This window comes from Canis lupus, chromosome X (genome assembly GCF_003254725.2).
Source record: "Canis lupus dingo isolate Sandy chromosome X, ASM325472v2, whole genome shotgun sequence".
Taxonomy (NCBI): Eukaryota; Metazoa; Chordata; class Mammalia; order Carnivora; family Canidae; genus Canis; species Canis lupus.
Window position 1 is genome coordinate 56,891,795 of NC_064281.1, and position 5,680 is coordinate 56,897,474.

The window sequence follows — 5,680 nt, forward strand, 5'->3', positions numbered from 1 at the left end:
TTTAAGAAACTCATCAGTAGGATGGTCGCATATTTTCCATACATTCTGTTTTCATTAATTGTGATGTGAAATTCCAAGGTTTCTTTTATAAGAATTTCCTTTTATAAGGAGAACTTCCTTTTAGTCTGTCTCTAAGGATAGATTTGTAAGTAACGAATTCTCTTAGTTTTCCTTTGTTTGAAAATATATTTATTTCTCCCTCATTCCTGATAGATATTGTTGCTTTTCATGGAATTTTGATCTAATGGGTTTTTTTTGTTTGTTTGAATTTCAGCACTTGTACCACTTCCTTTAGGTCTTCTTGGTTTCAGAGTAGAAATCTTTTGTCAGGGCAGCCCCGGTGGCTCAGCGGTTTAGTGCAGCCTTCAGCCCAGGGCGTGATTCTGGAGACCTGGGATTGAGTCCCACATTGGGCTCCCTGCATGGAGCCTGCTTCTCCCTCTGCCTGTGTCTCTGCCCGCCCCCTCTCTGTTTCTCTCATGAATAAATAAATAAAATCTTTTTTAAAAAAAGAAAGAAATCTTTTTTTTTTTACAGTTTTATTTTTTTTATTGGTGTTCAATTTACTAACATACAGAATAACACCCAGTGCCCGTCACCCATTCACTCCCACCCCCCGCCCTCCTCCCCTTCCAACACCCCTAGTTCGTTTCCCAGAGTTAGCAGTCTTTACGTTCTGTCTCCCTTTCTGATATTTCCCACACATTTCTTCTCCCTTCCCTTATTTTCCCTTTCACTATTATTTATATTCCCCAAATGAATGAGAACATATAATGTTTATCCTTCTCCGACTGACTTACTTCACTCAGCATAATACCCTCCAGTTCCATCCACGTTGAAGCAAATGGTGGGTATTTGTCATTTCTAATAGCTGAGTAATATTCCATTGTATACATAAACCACATCTTCTTTATCCATTCATCTTTCGTTGGACACCGAGGCTCCTTCCACAGTTTGGCTATCGTGGCCATTGCTGCTAGAAACATCGGGGTGCAGGTGTCCCGGCGTTTCATTGCATTTGTATCTTTGGGGTAAATACCCAACAGTGCAATTGCTGGGTCGTAGGGCAGGTATATTTTTAACTGTTTGAGGAACCTCCACACAGTTTTCCAGAGTGGCTGCACCAGTTCACATTCCCACCAACAGTGTAAGAGGGTTCCCTTTTCTCCGCATCCTCTCCAACATTTGTGGTTTCCTGCCTTGTTAATTTTCCCCATTCTCACTGGTGTGAGGTGGTATCTCATTGTAGTTTTGATTTGTATTTCCCTGATGGCAAGTGATGCAGAGCATTTTCTCATATGCATGTTGGCCATGTCTATGTCTTCCTCTGTGAGATTTCTGTTCATGTCTTTTGCCCATTTCATGATTGGATTGTTTGTTTCTTTGGCGTTGAGTTTAATAAGTTCTTTATAGATCTTGGAAACTAGCCCTTTATCTGATATGTCATTTGCAAATATCTTCTCCCATTCTGTAGGTTGTCTTTGAGTTTTGTTGACTGTATCCTTTGCTGTGCAAAAGCTTCTTATCTTGATGAAGTCCCAATAGTTCATTTTTGCTTTTGTTTCGTTTGCCTTCGTGGATGTATCTTCCAAGAAGTTACTATGGCCGAGTTCAAAAAGGGTGTTGCCTGTGTTCTTCTCTAGGATTTTGATGGAATCTTGTCTCACATTTAGATCTTTCATCCATTTTGAGTTTATCTTTGTGTATGGTGAAAGAGAGTGGTCTAGTTTCATTCTTCTGCATGTGGATGTCCAATTTTCCCAGCACCATTTATTGAAGAGACTGTCTTTCTTCCAATGGATAGTCTTTCCTCCTTTATCGAATATTAGTTGACCATAAAGTTCAGGGTCCACTTCTGGATTCTCTATTCTGTTCCACTGATCTATGTGTCTGTTTTTGTGCCAGTACCACACTGTCTTGATGACCACAGCTTTGTAGTACAACCTGAAATCTGGCATTGTGATGCCCCCAGATATGGTTTTCTTTTTTAAAATTCCCCTGGCTATTTGGGGTCTTTTCTGATTCCACACAAATCTTAAAATGATTTGTTCTAACTCTCTGAAGAAAGTCCATGGTATTTTGATAGGGATTGCATTAAACGTGTATATTGCCCTGGGTAACATTGACATTTTCACAATATTAATTCTGCCAATCCATGAGCATGGAATATTTTTCCATCTCTTTGTGTCTTCCTCAATTTCTTTCAGAAGTGTTCTATAGTTTTGAGGGTATAGATCCTTTACATCTTTGGTGAGGTTTATTCCTAGGTATCTTATGCTTTTGGGTGCAATTGTAAATGGGATTGACTCCTTAATTTCTCTTTCTTCAGTCTCATTGTTAGTGTATAGAAATGCCACTGACTTCTGGGCATTGATTTTGTATCCTGCCACGCTACCGAATTGCTGTATGAGTTCTAGCAATCTTGGGGTGGAGACTTTTGGGTTTTCTATGTAGAGTATCATGTCATCGGCGAAGAGGGAGAGTTTGACTTCTTCTTTGCCAATTTGAATGCCTTTAATGTCTTTTTGTTGTCTGATTGCTGAGGCTAGGACTTCCAGTACTATGTTGAACAGCAGTGGTGAGAGTGGACATCCCTGTCTTGTTCCTGATCTTAGGGGAAAGGCTCCCAGTGCTTCCCCATTGAGAATGATATTTGCTGTGGGCTTTTCATAGATGGCTTTTAAGATGTCGAGGAATGTTCCCTCTATCCCTACACTCTGAAGAGTTTTGATCAGGAATGGATGCTGTATTTTGTCAAATGCTTTCTCTGCATCCAATGAGAGGATCATATGGTTCTTGGTTTTTCTCTTGCTGATATGATGAATCACATTGATTGTTTTACGGGTGTTGAACCAGCCTTGTGTCCCAGGGATAATTCCTACTTGGTCATGGTGAATAATTTTCTTAATGTACTGTTGGATCCTATTGGCCAGTATCTTGTTGAGAATTTTTGCATCCATGTTCATCAGGGATATTGGTCTGTAATTCTCCTTTTTGGCGGGGTCTTTGTCTGGCTTTGCAATTAAGGTGATGCTGGCTTCATAGAACGAATTTGGAAGTACTCCATCTCTTTCTATCTTTCCAAACAGCTTTAGGAGAATAGGTATGATTTCTTCTTAAAACGTTTGATAAAATTCTCCTGGGAAGCCATCTGGCCCTGGACTCTGGTGTCTTGGGAGGTTTTTGATGACTGCTTCAATTTCCTCCCTGGTTATTGGCCTGTTCAGGTTTTCTATTTCTTCCTGTTCCAGTTTTGGTAGTTTGTGGCTTTCCAGGAATGCGTCCATTTCTTCTAGATTGCCTAATTTATTGGCGTATAGCTGTTCATAATATGTTTTTAAAATCGTTTGTATTTCCTTGGTGTTGGTAGTGATCTCTCCTTTCTCATTCATGATTTTATTAATTTGAGTCTTCTCTCTCTTCTTTTTAATAAGGCTGGCTAATGGTTTATCTATCTTATTAATTCTTTCAAAGAACCAACTCCTGGTTCTGTTGATCTGTTCCACAGTTCTTCTGGTCTCGATTTCGTTGAGTTCTGCTCGAATCTTTATTAACTCCCTTCTTCTCTTCGGTGTAGGATCTATTTGCTGTTTTTTCTCTAGCTCCTTTATGTGTAAGGTTAGCTTTTGTATTTGAGTTCTTTCCAGTTTTTGAATGGATGCTTGTATTGCGATGTATTTCCCCCTTAGGACTGCTTTTGCTGCATCCCAAAGATTTTGAACGGTTGTATCTTCATTCTCATTAGTTTCCATGAATCTTTTTAATTCTTCTTTAATTTCCTGGTTGACCCTTTTATCTTTTAGCAGGATGGTCCTTAACCTCCATGTGTTTGAGGTCCTTCCAAACTTCTTGTTGTGATTTAGTTCTAATTTCAAGGCATTATGGTCCGAGAATATGCAGGGGACAATCCCAATCTTTTGGTATCGGTTCAGACCCGATTTGTGACCCAATATGTGGTCTATTCTGGAGAAAGTTCCACGTGCGCTTGAGAAGAATGTGTATTCAGTTGAGTTTGGATGTAAAGTTCTGTAGATTTCTGTGAAATCCATCTGGTCCAGTGTATCATTTAAAGCTCTCGTTTCTTTGGAGATGTTTTGCTTAGGAGACCTCTCGAGTATAGAAAGAGCTAGATTGAAGTCACCAAGTATAAGTGTATTATTATCTAAGTATTTCTTCACTTTGGTTAATAATTGATTTATATATTTGGCAGCTCCCACATTCGGAGCATATATATTGAGGATTGTTAAGTCCTCTTGTTGAATAGATCCTTTAAGTATGATATAGTGTCCCTCTTCATCTCTCACTACAGTCTTCAGGGTGAATTTTAGTTTATCTGATATAAAGATGGCTATCCCTGCTTTCTTTTGAGGACCATTCGAATGGTAAATGGTTCTCCAACCTTTTATTTTCAGGCTGTAGGTGTCCTTCTGTCTAAAATGAGTCTCTTGTAGACAGCAAATAGATGGGTCCTGCTTTTTTATCCAGTCTGAAACCCTGCACCTTTTGATGGGGTCATTAAGCCCGTTCACATTCAGAGTTACTATTGAGAGATATGAGTTTAGTGTCATCATGATATCTATTCAGTCTTTGTTTTTGTGGACTGTTCCACTGAACTTCTTCTTAAAGGGGAATTTTAAGAGGCCCCCTTAAAATTTCTTGCAGAGCTGGTTTGGAGGTCACATATTCTTTTAGTTGCTGCCTGTCTTGGAAGCTCTTTATCTCTCCTTCCATTTTGAATGAGAGCCTTGCTGGATAAAGTATTCTTGGTTGCATGTTCTTCTCATTTAGGACCCTGAATATATCCTGCCAGCCCTTTCTGGCCTGCCAGGTCTCTGTGGAGAGGTCTGCTGTTACCCTAATACTCCTCCCCACAAAAGTCAGGGATTTCTTGTCTCTTGCTGCTTTAAGGATCTTCTCTTTATCTTTGGAATTTGCAAGCTTGACAATTAAATGTCAGGTGTTGAACGGTTTTTATTGATTTTAGGGGGGGATCTCTCTATTTCCTGGATCTGAATGCCTGTTTCCCTTCCCAGATTAGGAAAGTTTTCAGCTAGAATTTGTTCAAATACATATTCTGGCCCTCTGTCCCTTTCGGCGCCCTCGGGAACCCCAATTAAACGTAGGTTTTTCTTCCTCAGGCTGTCGTTTATTTCCCTTAATCTATCCTCGTGGTCTTTTAATTGTTTGTCTCTTTTTTCCTCAGTTTCCCTCTTTGCAATCAACTTGTCTTCTATGTCACTCACTCGTTCTTCCACCTCGTTAACCCTCGTCGTTAGGACTTCTAGTTTGGATTGCATCTCATTCAATTGATTTTTAATTTCTGCCTGATTAGCTCTAAATTCTGCAGTCATGAAGTCTCTTGAGTCCTTTATACTTTTTTCTAGAGCCACCAGTAGGTGTATAATAGTGCTTCTGAATTGGCTTTCTGACATTGAATTGTAATCCAGATTTTGTTACTCTGTGGGAGAGAGGACTGTTTCTGATTCTTTCTTTTGAGGTGAGGTTTTCCTTCTAGTCATTTTGCTCAGTGCAGAGTGGCCAAAAGCAAGTTGTATTGGGAAAAAGAGAAAAAGAGAGGAGAGAAAGAAGGAAAGAAAAGAGAAAGAGAAAAAAAAGGGAAGAAAAAGAAAAAAGAACGAAAAGAAAAAAAAGAAGAAAAAGAGAAAGAAAAAGAAAGGAG